The sequence below is a fragment of the Hipposideros armiger genome, unplaced genomic scaffold (assembly GCF_001890085.2).
Source record: "Hipposideros armiger isolate ML-2016 unplaced genomic scaffold, ASM189008v1 scaffold_278, whole genome shotgun sequence".
In the NCBI taxonomy this organism is placed as follows: domain Eukaryota; kingdom Metazoa; phylum Chordata; class Mammalia; order Chiroptera; family Hipposideridae; genus Hipposideros; species Hipposideros armiger.
Window position 1 is genome coordinate 2,100,586 of NW_017731628.1, and position 17,870 is coordinate 2,118,455.

The window sequence follows — 17,870 nt, forward strand, 5'->3', positions numbered from 1 at the left end:
GGTTTCTAAATATCACGTCTCACTCACTAATTGAACTTGGGACTCCTTGAAGAAATATGCATTTCCATGTGTGGACATAGAAAGTACAACATGAACATGAGCTTGTTGCATCAAAATGGAAGACAAGTGATGAGTCCACGCCCAAATGACAGAACCTAGAACTCAGTCCAAAGGGCTCCAAGTAGCTAAATTGTNGACAAGAAAGGTAGAGTATGTTTTAGGCTGAAGGAAAGACTTCAATGTAAGGAAAGACTGGGAATTCAGGTGTAAGGCTAATAGGTAAGTTAGGCAATATTTACCTCATTACATTATAAAAACTGTATAAATTATTTGCATGTGTTTTAAAACTGGTATACTATGTTTAGTCATGAGGCACCATTGATTCTTCTTTCTTCTGATGGTAAGAGATCAGTGTTAAGTAACAAACAAAATATGGACACATACATGCTCATTAAAGGTTAGCAATAACCTAGTAGTAGAAAAAATAAGAAACTATGAATGCTTTTGTAGTTGGGCATAAATTTAAGAATCAAACTAATGGATTCAACAGTTCATATTAGTTCACTTTAGTTTTAATGGAGTTGAAGTGTTACCAGGCTGTATAAAAATATTCATTGAGACAGCTGGTCAAAACCCATTTAATCTGTCTCCATTTAGGAGACTTTAAAAATAAATGCTATGATGGTATGTTTTAATTTAGTTATTCCTATAAAGTTTAGATGCATTTACTTTTAAAAGATTTTTATTTTACAAACAGAACAAAACATAAAAACCTTGAGGGCATTTGACAAATTCTAGCATTTCTTTGTTTATTCCTATCCACTATGTCAAAAAATAATGTAAAAACTATATATTTTAATATTTCTTATTTTGTTCCTCCAAAGAGAAATGACTTTTTGTACTGTTAATTACCTTTAAATATAATATTATGCAAATTATTAAATTTATAATTAATGAGATTTAAAAATATAGTATGTAATAAGTTAACCTAATATTTATGGTATTTAAACTGCTTATATTCTACTAATTCATGAAAATATTTTTTTAAACTTAAAATGTGGGTCTATATTTTAATTGGCAATAAAACATAAGTAAAAATGTTATTAATGGATTCCTCAGACAGCTAAAAAAATAGTTATGTGCTTTTTCAAAAGCTAAGCTGAGAAGGGAATTTGATTCATTCAAGCTCACGGGTTAACAAATCAAGTGGGAAATCATTGACTCATGATATTACCAAAACTTTGCCCAAAGCTTAGCTTTATTCATGCGTGCATTTGCTCAGTCTTGTATTAACCTAACATTTGAATCGGTTTCATGTAAAAGCACTGTGCTGGCTGCTAGGAAAACTACTCACATTTCCTTAACTGTGGTAGGTTTTTCATGGTCACATGCTTCTGCATCTAATATTCTTTCTGAAATGACTTTCTCCTTGTGACTATGGAGTGAGTTCCTACCCGATTTCCAGTGCTCTCGTGAAGCTTCTCTGCCTCTCCCCAATCCCTTACAGGCAGATGGACTCCATTTCTTCTTTATGCCATTGTACAAATCTGATACATGACTCCATGATAGCATTTCTCACACTGCACGGTAAGGTGGTGGTGGTGGTGGTTGTCCCCATTGTTCTTACTGTATTTATATGACTTTATTCCCAACTAGACTTTGAATTTTTTCATGGCAGGACATCTATTTAATCCTCTGCTTCCTAGCATTTACATAGTAAATGAATGAATCCATCAATAAACAATAGTCGTTATAGGATCTTGTTTTGAAATTCATGTAAAATATCTGTCGCCTTTTTAGTGAGTTTTATTGCTTATTTTGGTGTATCAGTCCCCAGTTCTGCTAGGTTCTGCCATAATTCTTTTATTCACTCAAAATTCGGAGTGCTTTCCAGATGGTTGTCCAGTTGTCTCATCACAATTTATTGATATATATCTGTTACCTACTGATTTGAAATGTCATCTTTATCATATTCTAAAATTCTGTATCTATTTGCATCTATTTTTTTACTTCTTATTCTGCTCCATTGATTACTCAGTATAATGGATGAAAAATGATTCGTGTTCCAGTACCACACTTTTCAAATTATTGAGGCTTTATGTCTTAAAGTACAGAAGGGCTAGTTCTCTATCATTGATCTTCCTTTTAATTTTTTGTTTGCTTTTCTATATCAATTTTAGAATGACCTTATTAAGTTACAAAAAAAGTCTTTTTATTTCTTGGGAAAAGTTTTGACCTGTACTTCTTTAGTTTTTCTACCTAGGAATATTATTTTCCTTTGTATTTATTTAGTTCTTCATGCATGTGTGTGACCTGTGTCAATTGCCAAAAATGCTCCATGATCTGGCTCTTTCTCACGTTTCAACCAGTTCATCTTTCTGTTCCTGGGATGCTCCAGGCTGTTCAAGTCTCAGAAATGTTATGTAAGTTCTTTCCACTATCGCGCATTCTTTTTCTCCCCATGGCTAATTACTTTCATCATTTAAGATTTTGCTCAAATGACATCTCATCACAGGGTTGTTCCATCACCGTCTCATCTAAGTAGCACCATGTCATCCCAGTCGTTATCTTTCAGAGTATTGTTTTATTTTCTGTATAATGCTTATCACTTTTGGAAGCATGGTTGTTTAGTTCTTTATATGTTTATTTTCCAACTCCCCTAATCCGTGTAAGCCACCACAAGGGCAGGGGCATTGTCCCCTGGTTTCCTGCAAGGTCACCGATGCTGGAAATAGTGCCTGGCACTTACTAGGTATGCAGCACATATTAGGTGAATGAACAGATGGCCCTTTTTCAGCTCCAACAACTATATTCACATTTTTGCTACTTATATAAACCGGTTGAGTGGGTTTTCTACGTGAAATTATTTGACTGCATGAGAAAAGCAGTGAAGTAATAACTTGTGACTTTTCCAACTGAGTACCAGAATCAGGGGTCAGAAGAGTGAGACCCCCTCTCCCACAGCCCCCACTCCCATCTCTCAAGCTGGTCTTTGGCTGGACTGATAGGACTGACAGAAACACCATCTGTGACTCCTTAAGGCGACAAAATGAAAGGACTCAAGCAGAATACATACTCGACAACAGCTGAGCAGAAGGCACAATTTACTAATCTGTAATTCAGCCCTTTACAATTGGAAGGAACTCTAATCAGAAAATGCTCTGGAACAGTGGTTTCCGTGCCTGGCTGATGGTACGAGTCACCTAGAATGCATTTAAAAACCTAACCGTTTGAACCTCACCCTGGTCCTACTGAATTACAACCTCCAACGCTCATTAAAATAAGCAAACAACACTTATCAACACAATGTATGTGGAATTCTTCAATGTTGGGGAGTGCTGCTAAGCTGGAATAGGCAAGGGACCAAGAAGAGTAGAAGTGTGAACTGATACAGCTACCATAGATAATGGCTCACATGATTTAGATCTTTATGGAGTTGTGAAACTTATGGTTAAATAGCGAGCTAAAAATCTAACTTTGTTTAATACTCTACACAGGTGAAAAAGTGCTGAGGAGGGTATGACACTCAGACAAGAATAAGCCCTTACTCCACAACATAATAAAATGAATTCTACAACTTACCTGCTCTGTCTACCCTGGGACCAGAATATTTTACTGCTTATTCAACATCTAAACCTGTGCTGCTGGGTAGCAGTGTGTTGGTGGGTTCCTGAACTTCATTATAAAGATGTTGAGTCAGCATCTCTGAAGGTGGAACTCAGGAATCTGAATTTTTATAAAATTCTTTGGATGATTTCTTTTGTACACTAATATTTGAGACCCTTGAGAGCATATATTTGGGAATTCTTTTGAGTCAGACTACCTGGGTTCCAATGATTCCAGCAGTGTGACCTAGGGCAAGTTTTCTATCCTTTTTTTACTTCCATTTTCTCATCTATAAAATGGAAAGCCAACAGTGCCTACTTCAAAGGGTTGTCGTGGAAGCTAAATAAGCTCATCAATATAAATAAAGTATTGACCAGAGTGCCTGAAAAAGAAAATTTTCTCAGTAAATATTAGGTCTTATTTTTATTAGCCACTTGCTTTACTTGTTTATCCCTACCTGAAATTTTCAATTTATCCTATAGCAATTTCTTGTGCATTGGTTCTCAAAATGTGGTCCCTGGACCAGCATCATTAATGTCACCTCAAAGCTTGTTGGAAGAGGAAAATTTTGAATACCACTCAGACCTACTAGATGAGACACTCTAGAGGAGGGACCCAACAATTCATGCTTAACAAGCTCCCCAGATGACTCTGATGCATGCTAAAGTTTGAGAATCGCTGACTTAGGGGACTGATTAATAAGAGGATTAATTAAAAAAAACTGTAACCATACTGCAAAACAAACAAAACACAGTTTACTAAACAGTTAATTTAAAAGATGCACAATCTTTCTTAAACACATACCACACATCACATATCAAGCCTCCCCACCATACTCATACATTCAGTCCAAACTGAATAAGTCTCTCTCTCTAACCAACGTTCAATTCCTCTCAGACCCATGACTGCTCTGCTTTTGTTTTTGACTTTTCTCTTATCAATATTCTTTCTGTATTATCTGCTGTTACTGTTCTGTATTCCACATTCTTCTCTGCCTTCACAGTAGTGTCTCCTGGAATAATTATTTTTCTGTGTCAGATCGTAGTATACAATAGACTGAGAGTAGACGTTGAGGACTGACAGAAATGAAATGAACCCAACTCAATTTGTTGACATTGGGAAAATTACTTAAACCCTCAGAACTCTAGGTTCTCCATCAGTTAAAAAGGGATACCAATGCCTACCTTGAAATTTTCTTGTGAAGATTAAATATAACATGTAAGTTGTCTAACACAGTGCCTGGCATATAAAGAGCATCAAATAAATGGTAGCTAGTACACTAATTGCATAGAAGGTTCAATATTACTCTCAGCTGGGGCTAATATTAATATTTTGTATGTAGAGCATTGACCAAAATGTATACTGTTTGTTCTGTGTCTGTTCTATTTGCACAGAAACTCAGGGCAAAGTGGCACTCTCATCCAATAAAACTCAGCAAAACTGTCTATAGACTTCCTAGTTACTGTCAAATTCCACATGATTATAGCAGCTTGAGGTGTAAGGATTAGAAGAGTTGTCCTCACCATGTGTACTCCTCTGGAGTAAGCAGAAGCAAATTACAGTTGCTTATTATAAGCTATATATGTTTGGGGTCATTATACCTTAGTCATGTTGTCAAATAGAAGTCACAATCCCCCCTCAATGTATTTACGATTGTGAATTTGCTTCCAGTCTGACACCACTCTACCACTAACTAGACTAGAAAGTGACACTCAATAGAGTTCTCTCTTTATGTCTATGGTACAATCCTCATAGCAGCTGATTCCTGTCTGGGCATTCAGAAGATCAAGTTGCAAAGCATTTATTAGAATATGCTTTTGGTCTTACTCGTTTAAGCTGAGGAGGCTGCAGTCCAGAAGACTAGATTCCAGATCTATGTTCTGATTAAAATTCTAACACTATCATAACCTTGAACCAATTACTTCATTTCTCTTACAGCAGAGATAATCATCTCAACTTCCTCATTTATAAAATAGCTAGGTAAAGTTGGATTAGGTCAATTTTAGTTAAGTATCATATGAGTACTTGAAAATAATATGTGTTCTCTATCTTGTTTTACATATGTCAAAATTGACATCTGGATTGAATTTATAATTGTGTTCAGATTTTCTGTTGTCTAACTTATTAAACATATTTTAATTTTAAAATTGAAGTATAAAATACATGAAGTGCACATATTTTCAGTGTGCATTACAATGAATTTTCACAAACTGAATATATCATTGTATCTAGATCAAGCACCCCAATCAAGAAAAAGAATTTTGCCCAAACCACAGCCTCCCTTATATTCTCTTTTAGTTTCTGTTCTCCCAAACTGATCACTATCTTGACTTCTAACAGAATAGATTTGTTCTGGTACTTTATTTTATATGATTCTGTACAGGGAGCTTCTTAGCTTAGTGGAGTTCTAACTTTCATCGGTGTCAAAAATTCCCCCTTCATTCTCTCTTCAAATATTGCTTCTGCCCCATTTTCTTTCCTCCTTCTTCATTGCCTCCAATTACACGCATTATGGACCTTTTTACTGTGTTCTTTACATTTCTCCCTTTATACTCTCTGTTTCACTTATACCTTTTATTGACTTATCTTAGAGTTCACTAATCTCCTCTTCTGATTTGTCTAACCTGATGTTAAACTCATCTATTAATTCTTCATTTAGGTTATCATAGGTTTTAGTTATAGAATTTCCATTTGATTCTTTTTGTTTCTAGTTCTCTGATAAGACTTCCCATTATGTCATCTATATGTTAACATATTAGTAATAGTTAAAGTTTATGCCTGATAACTTAAATATATAGATTTTTTTGTGTTTGCTCCTATTATTTTTTCCTTTTCTTTTTTGTGTTCATTCTGTTATTTTGTTTCATGGAATGCATTGTGAATTTTTACTGACTGCTCCATATAACTTTGGAAAACATTTAGAGACAATGATGTTATATTTGTCTAGAAAGCATTTAGTTTTGCTTCGGGTAAACATTTAAGCTAGGAACAGATTCCCTAATCCAATCAAGAATTGATCTAATTTCAAGCTGGATTTCAGTCTGTGTGAGAAATAATCTAGTTGTTTACATTATTAGTATTTGGTCCTCCATTAGATCCAAATGAGAGTCTAGAGTGTTTACCAGATTCCCTTCCTTTTTGTGGACCATATACTCAAGTTTTTGTTTGCTTCCAGCCACATAACATTGCCAGAAACTCAGCTCAGCTTCTCAACCTTTATCACTTCTTGAGAATCAACATATGCATCAAAGAAAAAGAGTGGTGATTAATGTTGGACTTGTTTCGTGGGGTGCTTTCATTCCTTTTTGGATTGTGATTCCTTAAGCAAAAAAGAGTTGGTATGCAAAAAGCCACTCTGCAATAATTGGAATCAGAAATCCCTGGGTCCCATTTTGAGAATTTATTTTATAAGCATATAGTCTTCTTTATGTGGACTTTTGGTATAATCAGTACAATTAAATGCTTTGAAATCACACATTTTTCCCCACTACAGACTCCCATTGTATATTTTGGATTTCTGTGTGAATCTTCTATCAAAAATTGAAATTTTCTTGCAAAAGTTAGGTTAGTGAGTGACCTAAATGTTTATTTATCGAAACCATCTTCAATAACTATACAGAACAAAACGACCTGTTTATAGACCTGAGTCTCTAAGAGTAAAATATTTACAAAGTCAAGTACTACCATAGCCACTGTTTGACTGACTGATTAAATTCAGTGACCCATAAAAATAAGAATAACATTTTTAATTATGTTAAGTAAAGATATGATAGGAAATTGGGTATCTTCTTTTTTAAAAGCCATGTCAAAATCATATTCCATAAAAATAATTACTCCCATATAATACTCAAAATGAAGATTCATACTTTTGGAGATAGAAACTGCTTACATTTTTTTCTTGTTTTTATCATTAAAAAATAATGAGTCTTTTATATATATATATATATATATATATATATATCTTACCAGATGTGTCTTATAAAAGACCTGAGAAAATACTTTCATGATATTTTCAAATAATTTCTTTGGGGCCCTCAGAGATTGACAGCTTAGTAAGAGGGGAAAATGTAGTGTTCTTTATTTGAAATGAAATAGAACACCTTAGAATCACTGAAATTGTCAGGAGGCTTTGTGAAAAGACATTCTTATGCAGGCAACTGCAAGTCCATCTGTTGTTTTAATTTGTCTCTCTAATAATTCCCAGGAGTTCCACTTGGTTTGAATACTGGAATAAACAGAAATGAATCAGGCTATTTTCTTTTAATATTAATCCAAAAATTCAATGTGGTATATTAACCATCTCCTGCATCACTTCAAGGTTGTTTGATTTCATTAACCTTCACAATATTCCAATTAAACACAAGTATATTCGTTTTATATTTTGTACTTGATTTCTTTAGATAATCAAACTGCAATTTTTAGTGATTTTAGATATGAATGCCATTGCAATTTGTAGAATGTTTTTCCTTTTAAGACAATCTGACATGCTTAAATAATACAATAGTACAAAATATTTGTTCCTTATCATAAGAATGGAACTACCTATTTTTATTATGTATTTTATAATTTGATAAAAAATCTTTAATATATCTTAATTTAAGAGAAAATTTTGCTGTGCTTTGTCAATAGAGCTTGTGATTTGAAAAACAATATGTCATATACCCCAAGTTCCCTGCACATAGATTACATAATGCCCTTTTTATGGTATGTATATTATTAGTAAGTTACATATAGTGTTTATTTTTCTACAAGCATACTTTTTTCTGTTGAAATTTCTGCAGCACTTCTTCAACAATGGTTATAAATTAAAAACATTAAACATATTTTCTTATCTGAAGTATAATCGAACACTTGTAATCAAGTTCTTTGGGAGCACAGTGCAGCCCCCCTGATCTGCTGCTATAAGTTTAGAGAACACTTACTGTAAGCCCAACAACTCCATCTTTGATTAGATCTTCACACCACTGTTCAGCTAGAATAGTGATTTCCCTGCTACTGCCTGATGTGAAGACCCAATCCAAATGCCAGATGATGAAAGAAAAACCCAGTGAAACTGAAGTGGAATCGTGATCCTCATTTCTCGTAGGACTTCCTTCTCCTTTGCTATTCCTCCCACCACTCTCCTTCCCCAGTGCCAAATTACTCTGTGGAAGAAGAGAGACAGGCAAGGACAGCTGAGCAGGTTGGGCAGTCAAGGAAACTAGGAGTCAGGCCATGAGTCTGAGGTTTCAAGTCTGGGTTGTTAGAGAAGAAAACCTAACTTTTGAGTTCATCCTTTGCATTTTTCATTGCACCACCTTCATTCAAGCACTGGAACAAAATGTTATGAATGGGAGAAATGTTCAATTAAGGAAGAGATATATAAAACATTGCAAGTTGTAAGCACCAAAGGGGAACAAGGAAGCTGAGACCAGAGAAATCACTTGACTAGATGAGTCAGGTTCTAGTCTTACAGAGTATTGATGAAAACTGACTTTGTCTATACAGGTGTATTTGTTTTATTTAGTGAAACTAAAAGGCTTGCTTTCAGTAAATTACCTTATTGACCACATAGAGACGTGATGTGATATTTTAGAACACACTGATATAGTCTAAACTTAGGGGACACTGTTGGTGACACTGTACATTGTGGGGAGGAGGCATGGAAGGGTTCTGAACAGCATTGTACCAGAAGCCTTCACAGAGGCAGAGTGACAGTAACTTCTGATGTGCCAATATTGGAACAGAGACAGTTTAATTAGAAAGGAATTAAGATGTATTGACTGAGGGAAATATTCAGTGTTAATTGGGTGGCATTCTGAATGAGACTGCTATGTAATATGGCTGCTTGTCAAAGGAGGACTTAGACTGGTCTTCACTCTGTCTGAAACTGTCGTGATCTTTTCACAACAGATTTCAATGATGACCTAGTAAAGCTTATGAAATCTTAGTGTTAAAGTATGTGCACGTGTAGATGTGTGTGTAACATATAAAAATGAGTTTGGTCTAATTTTCCTTACAGTTCCTTTCAATACAGCCATGGCAGAAAATATGATAAATTGATATTTGGGGGAGGGGTGTCTACATAAATTTTAGACATAGTTTTTAAACCCTAATAAAGTGTAAAGCAAACAAAATAATGTTGATGAGTATAACATTCACTTTGTAATTCAGACAAACATTTCAAGAGGGTGATAAACTGAAAATTGGGTGAACGGTCAATGTTGGCTGATGAATTTTATTATAATTTAAGCACTTGTATTTAAGAAACTATATATTAAAATATTTATGTTACTACAATTTGAACACTTCATTGAGGTATACTTTAGATATCATAAAATTCACCTGTGTTAAATGCACATTTTTACTAAATTGAGTTGTGTGACCATCACCACAATAAATTTTAGAACCTTTCCATTATCCAAAATAAGATAATAGGTTTATTTATTATACTAAAAATTGATTAATTATTCATTTTGTATTCAATAAGTAGAATTTATCTGTAAATACATATTAAACAAGCAATTTATAAAACATTTCACTTTTAATTTTTGACAAATATATGTACCTGGTTAACACAGACCTGTGAGGTGACCAGTCTACATGTCACAACTTCCAACAATCCCTAATAGTAGTGCTAACAAAGAGATTTAGTAAAAATTTTAACTAGATTTATAAAAGCATACAGATAAATTTTTCTCTTTAACTTGGAAATATAATGTAATCTAGTATCAGAGATCATAATATAATATAGAAAGAATAATATAAACATATACAGAAAGATAATTCACAATATCATTTAATAAATGTTGCAGATAGTTACTATTATCATTATTATCAATAATTAATAATAGTGAAGGGTAATGCATGACACAACATGTCACATAAGGGAACATATATTTTGAGTCATGGGATCAAGGGGGAATTTTTTGGAAAAAGATACTTTCTGACATTTGGAGGCTGGGAAGAGCTAAATAAATGAAATAGAGGGACTAAAAGATCACTCTGAGCAGAGTTCAATAATATAAGCCAAACCGTAATGATGGGAAGTCCAGTGTCCCCCTCAAAAGATTTATTTGGTTGGGAGGTATAGCATAAGGAGGAGTTCATTGTAAAATTGGAAAGGTAGTTTACTTTTTAGTAACAATTGACCTTAATACTCTAGTAACAAGTCTGGACTGAAACCTGTTGGAGATGCACATTTTTTTAGCGAAAGCCTATAATGGAAGGATTATTTATACGTTAAACTGGTGATACATTCTTGGATTGCTCACAGAGGAAAATCAGCAAAAACACAACTTCACGTAGGAGAATGTTGTGGAAGTCTGAGGGATAAGGGCTTAATTAAGATGACTGCTGTAAAACAGAAAGAAAAGGGTTCATCAGAAGAGACATCAGCAATGAGAAGCAGCAAGCTTTGGTGACTGAATAGATCTGGATGGGAAGGTGGAAAAAAATAAAAGTAGAATATGCTAAAACAGAACACAAAACACACCAGGTGTGGGCGCAAATGTGTCAGGTGTTTGGCTGGTGGTGGGGGAGGCTGTGAGTCCCCCCGTTTGATGGCATGCCCCCTTTTTCATTTTCTCTTATGTGCACATAGTCCCTGAAGGCCCTGGAGTTGACATCACTAACACTCGCGTGTCAAGTTTGGGTGATTAGAAAAAGCACCTAGTAAGTTTGCACTAGCTAGCTGAAGAGAGGGAATAAGAAAAGACATGTGTTGTGTTTCTTGAAATGCTGAAAAAAATCTTTAAAAACCCATTTACTTCTCATCTTATATGCTCTTGGGTCAATTTTGTTCTGTAATTATCTAGGTCAACAGAAATAGGTGAGTCTGTTTCATTTTGATTTCATGTCAGTTTCACTTTTTGTATTTCCATGCACAAGCACGGAAAAGAGCAGCTTATTGATTTTTGGTCAAATAATCCATACAACATATCATATTTGGTACCATTGCACATAGCACGTCTCGTCGACAGCTCTCAGGGCCCTTTGCAGCTGACTCACTGCTTGCAGCTGGTACAGGTCAGGCCCCTGAATTCCACTCTCAGACTGTTCAAAGTCACCATTTCAAATGATACGGATAATAATCTAGACTGTTTTGCTTGTGTGGAACCCTATGCACTTCCTGGTTGTGTGAGTTCTTTATAAACCAAACTTGAAGTCTGCAAGATAGAATTTGAGTTTTCTCATAGTTGTCTCCCACTCCCAGTCTGAAGCAGCTCTTTTTACTTGCAAATGAATGCATCCTAAAAATTCATTCATTGACTTTAAAAAAACCATAAGCTCTTAGGGCTTCAAGAAACCTTTGAGACAACCTAAACATACACATTGATGTTCGCATGAGTCATCTGAGACACAGAGAAAATTCAGTGACTTACCAAATGTAAAATAATTAGTAAGAGGATCCAGGGGCCTGGACTCTCTGCTCTGTGTCCTCTGTACAATGCCAAACCAACTACACAAGTTGTAATGCATAATCGTTATTTTAGGGGTTTCTGACGCAGAGTGATATTGTCCTGCAGAAGTCCCCAGTCTAACCTCATTGCATTTCCAGCTCCACAGAAAGGTAAACACCCGGGTTGGTGAAATAGGAACCTGTCAAACTTTTGAACTGGAGGAGTGACCTCACAGGCCCTGGGAAGGGGTTAGCACGAGCTACTCCGGCAACTGGTTTCAGCTGCTGTGGGGAAATACGTGAAGTCCTTTGATGCGTTTTTGCTTCTTGGTTCATCTTTAGGAGCTCTTCTCCCAGTTAGGGTGGTGAGCCCTTGAGGGCTGTCACTAAGATATGGGCAGAGGAAAGAGATGCTAATTAAGCTCTGCATTTAGTACAGAATGGAGGCTAGAGGAGCAAAGAGTCGAAGTCATCCCACGAGGGCCTGGGGAGGTCCATGCTACTGCAACAATCAGCATTTATGCTGCTCTTGAGCATCAAGTAGTGTTTTTCTTTCTAAGACATTGTTTCACATCACCCCTAAGAAAATTATCTTAGAGTAGAGCTTTATTGTAAAAGACGATTGAGCCCTCCATTAAATTATGATATACAGATACTTTCCATAGAGAACTTCATTTCATCATCACAGCAATCGTCTCTTAGTGTGGGTTCCCTCAGAGACGAAACCGAGACAAGTATTCAATGGAGGTGGTTTACTTGAGGGGTGCTCCCAGGGAGCGCTAGTAGGGGTGTAGGAAAGCCAGAAGAGAACGGAAAGCAGCCCACAAAAGGCATCTAATACAGCAGATCACGACTGTGGGTGATGGAGCTCAGTCCCACTCTGGCCTATTGCACGTGCGGCCAGAGCAGCCTCGACGGCCAGAGAACGCTCTTAGGCTTATTGCCGCCCAGTTCTGGAGGCTGGAAGCCCCACATCAAGGTGCCGGCGGGGTTGCTTTCTCCCGAGGCCTCTCTCTGTGGCTTGTAGATGGCCGCCTCCTCACTGTGTCCCCACACGGCCTTTTCTCTGTGTGCTCACATCCCTGTCTAAGGACCCCAGTCATGTTGGATTAGGTCCAGCTAGACGACCTCATTTCATCTTAACTGCCTCTTTAAAGGTCCTATCTCAAAAGATTGTCGCATTGGGGGTTGTGGCTTCAATCTAGGAATTTTGAGGCAGCAGTTGAGTGTATAGCAACTGCACTGAATCCCTTCTTATTCAAATGAATTTATGTAACAATATGCCATGACTTACTGATGCTATTCACTCAGATAAGCGTGAAGCTTTGCCTCTGGATTTGTCACACCCAGTTTCAGTGGGCATGTGTGTTTCTATTCTTGATGACCCGTAGTGGTGGCACAGCTGACATCAGTGCTTGGCAATGTAGGGACCTGCGCCTCTAGGACACACAGGGTTGAATGGACTGAGGATGAAGTGTGTTGGGAGGCAAACGCGATGGAATATTCTTATACATACGTGACTGTCAAATAATGGAGACCGATTTCAAATACGAAAATTAGCTAAGTCCTGCAGACCAGAGAAGAACTGAAGGAAACTTGGGAGAATCCCTAAATTCTATAACCCATGCCTGCTGGCCATTTAAAAATCCCATTGGCTTCATAGAAAATGATAGATCTAAGCAATTACACTAAATTGTAAGTAGTATTCCTTGTGATAATAACTACTATGATTATTCAGGTAGCTGCTGTCAAATTTTAGAACTCTAGAGATGAACAAGGAACAATGGACACAAAATAAGAATTATGAAAATATGTCCAAGCTGACAAGAGTCGACTTCAATTTGTTTCACAAAGCTGCCTGACCATGAAAGATACATTACAGTAGGCTGAAGTTAGTTAATAAGTTTTTCTTGTACAAACCTGTTGAAGAATTTAAAGTTTTTTTACATGTCAAGTAAAAAAGCATACACACCTGGAAATACTCAGGCCCAGAGTCATGATGATCTGATGTCTTTGTTTGTAAGACAGTTTTATTCCAGTCCTAAAAAAAAATTAGAATACAGCTTTATTATAAAAGAAGATTGAGCCCATTATTGAATTATGCTTGTAAATATTTGCCAATCATAATAAGACTAATTTTGAGCTCATGTAAACCTGGTATGTGAATGGATTTTCATACAGAACATAATTCTTCTCCCCTGCTGTTATCAGTTATCACACAAGACACACCAGCCTATGTAAACCTAAATAGATTTGCTGTGGCCTAGATTTGAAGCATGCAAGGCTTAGAATACAATATAGCATTTTGCCACTTAGAATTAACTTTGAGGTTATATTGTCTACCCTCCCTCAGATGCGGCGCTGTTATTTTGCCTCCATTTCATGATTATGGAACTCCATTAATGTGCTAAAAAAGCTCACACTGGAAAACAGTAACAGATCTAGCCCTGGCCGTTCTGCTTATTGGCTGAGTGATATGAGGGAGAAGGAGTTGTGCTGTCAGGCAGGCATGAGTTCGAATCCAGGTGCTCCAGCTCATCATTTGGGGGCCTTGGGTCAGTTACCAAATGAAGACTGTATTTTTTGTGTCTAGCTAACCTCCGTTAGGATAACGATGCAGTAGGTCTTAGCCTATGGTTTGTAGATTGTCCTCTTTAAAATAGTTTTATGCTCACTTGCTCTGTAAAAAATCAAAACAAAACACAATTTTAGTGTTCAAATACTACAAATTTTAATTTTTAAAAAAATTCATAATGGGTAGAATAATTTTGCACAGAGCCCATAATAACCTAGCAGGTAAACCCATTCATTCCTACTGTTGCCAAATAGAGTCTTCCAGAGTCAGATAAAGTGGTTGTAACAGCAATAGGTTAACCCCCTCTGTGGTAAGTAGTTTGAGCAGTCAACTTGACGAGGCTGTAGTACCTATTCAACCCAACACCACCGTGTTACTGTGAAGGCATTTTGTACCTACAGTCAGTGCTACGATCAGCTGACTATAAGGAGAGGAGAGTCTACTTGATTATCTGGGTGAGCCACCAGAAGCTGGAAGAGACAAGGAAGGATCCTCCCCGAGAGCTTTCAGTGGAAGCGTGTCCTGTAGACACCTTCATCTCAGACTTCCAGCCTCCAGAACTGTAAGACAATACATTTCTGTTAAGGTAAGCTAGCCGGTCTGTGGTACATTGTTACAGTAGCCCAGGAAACAAATGCAGCTCACATGATTTTTCAAACTGGACGAGGTCCTCCACAATTTCCATTCAGAGGACAGTTGAAGTAATGAAACATGGAGGCCCAGCAATATCACATCCTGATCTAATAACAGTGAACATGAAACACCATTGCCAAGCGTGTTCATTCCAAGAAAGGATGCTCTGATCATGAGCATCTGCGACCTTGGGACAAGGGACAGATGGTCAGAGACAGAGGTGACTGATGGTCTCTCTCTGTCTCTCTCTCTCTCTCTCTCTCTCTCTCTGTTTATATTTGAGATAAATATAAATAAAATATAAACATATTATATATATTTATATAAATTTGCATTCTTGGTTATTGCACCTGTAAATAGACCTGTTCTTGTTTCTCACCTAATTCCAATGAAACACATATATGAAAGTTGGACAATTAAGTTCGCGAACTTTCCACTGTGTAAGTGCACTGTGGAAAGTTCGCAAGCTTGATTGTCTGACCTCGTAGTTACATGTCACGTGTTTGGTGGCCCTAAAAGCAGACTGAGATGGAGCTTAGCCTGCAGGGAGTTTGCTGGGGAGGGCTTTGGGGATCCACACCTTTTGGGGAAGGAAAGGAAAGGAAGCAGGATTGGCAGACAGAGAAGCTGGACTGTCCTGCAACCACAGTGCGGCCTCAGCCTACCCCACCATTCCCACAGGTAGCTCAGAGGCTCAAACAGGTTTTGGTATCTGGTAGCAAGCATTTATGGATATTATTTGTATCCGTGCAAATAAGTTTCCCCAGGATATGATAAGGGAACCAACTCTCCAAGTACTCTGAGATTCAATGTAGGATCAAAGGGGTAAGACTACAGGTGTTTAGAAGTCCTTAGTACAACTTCTAGTTCTGTGTACAAGTTTTAATTCTTTCTTGTGCTAGCTTCATAACTGTTCTCAGGATCTTCAGATGGAAACGGGGGCCTTGAAATACAAGATTCCGAGAGTACATTTAAACTCTCATGTTCCAGGATTTAAGAATTCACAAACTCTGTTGAGCTGCTCAATTCTGGGTTGATCTCTATCTCATCGTTACCTGGGGGCCAAGGCCAGGTTGGACCATCGAACCTAGGTTTTGTCCAGGAGGAGAAACCTCTTGCTCATAAATGAGGAACAGTCAAATTGCCTCATTTTAATCCTAGTTCTACCACTTAGTAGTCACGTGACCTCAGGCAAGTTTTTACTCTCTCTCTGCCTCAGTTTTCTCCTATGTAGAATGGAAATACTATTAGCACTGATCTCATAGGATTGTTACAAGGTGTAAATGAGTTACTACATGTGCAATATTTGGAATAGTACCTGGCACATTGTAAGAACCCCACAAATGTGTTTTATAATTTTTGTTAGGACAAGGTGATCTCCAAAACTCAACACCACCCATTCAGAAAAGCCTGGAGAGTAAGAAGGAATATTGTAATCGTCTCTTTCTGAATGTTAATTTGACAATGAGCACCATGATGAGACTGGCATTATTTCATAACCATTTTCTCAGACCGACCTCCCCTGGGATTATTCATTAAGAAGGAAAAGAACAAGGTCATCTTAAAGCAGGAAAAAAAAATTGTAAGAAATCACTCTCAGTTGCTAAGGAGCGAGAGACCAATACCCTTTTAGCTGTTAATGCAAATTCCCTGCACAATGGAAGTTCACAATAATGGCCTCCTTCCATTGCAATATGATATGCATTAGAATGTTTTAATAGGTGATGGAAAATTTTGAGGAAGGCTTTATATAGAAAGTTAAATTTAGAGTGAATTTTTGGAGAATTCTATTTAAGTCGTTGGCCTTCCAGTGTCAGCTCCCGTCATTAGCAAGGTCGTTTACCTGAAAATGGTCTCCTGCACTCTAATGGCTTGTTTGTCCCTGGAGCTGGTCTCCGGCTCCAACTCTCCTCCCTCGTGTGCGAATTCACAGTGTGTCATAGAGAAGATGGTGCTGTCTCAACTGAGTGTTCTCGTGCCAAGAGAAGGCGCAACAAAGCATGTGAGATTAGACACAAGCGAAGAAAGTGTGGGCTTTGTTTATTCGCTTGTTTCAAGAAAACTTTCAATATTCCGCTATTTTTTTCTACCCAGTTTAGAATCCTCATGTCAGGCAGGACGATAAATCTCACAGAGCTGAATCCTGCTGCTGATTATTCTGTTACTCTTGAGGAATGGAATTCAGTTGAGGTAGTAGTGAGCTTAATTAACATCAAAACACTTGAAGCATTGAGAGAATTGAGTATTTGGATTTTCTGTTTTTGTTTTTGCCTTTGCAAGCTGTGCTACCTAGCTTGTATGTCCTCCGTTCCTCCAGCCCCGCCCTTACTTTTGCACCAACTCTAAAATACTGCCCCCCCCCAACACAAACACAAAGGAAGAGGGCCAAGCTGGTTCTGCCATTAACTGGGGTGGTGGCTTCAGCGAGCCTCTGTGTGTCTGAAATTTCAGCTACAAAAATATATTGGCAGAGGGGAAGTGTTTATGATACAACCTCTCAAGTCGTACACTTTCATGTTCCAAGATTCATATTTAACTTTGTTTGGTTAAGAATAAGACTGCAGCGTCCCCATCACTTCTCCTCCATTTTCATTTATCCTGCACTTATTTCACATGTCCCGGGATGAGGCCCTCTATAGACACTTGAATCAATGAAGATCATTGCCTGCTTATAAT

At 37.2% G+C, this 17,870-nt stretch overlaps 1 long non-coding RNA gene across 2 annotated transcripts in view; it reads left to right on the plus strand.

Annotated features, from left to right (window-relative positions):
• The first annotated feature begins 1,464 nt into the window (after positions 1–1,464).
• The window catches only part of LOC109390780 (uncharacterized), a 126,632-nt gene continuing 110,226 nt past the window's right edge, over positions 1,465–17,870 (plus strand). For both annotated transcript variants that reach the window (XR_002125635.1, XR_002125636.1), the window contains exon 1: positions 1,465–1,587. This is a non-coding gene — a long non-coding RNA (uncharacterized LOC109390780). The remainder of the gene's footprint in view (positions 1,588–17,870) is intronic.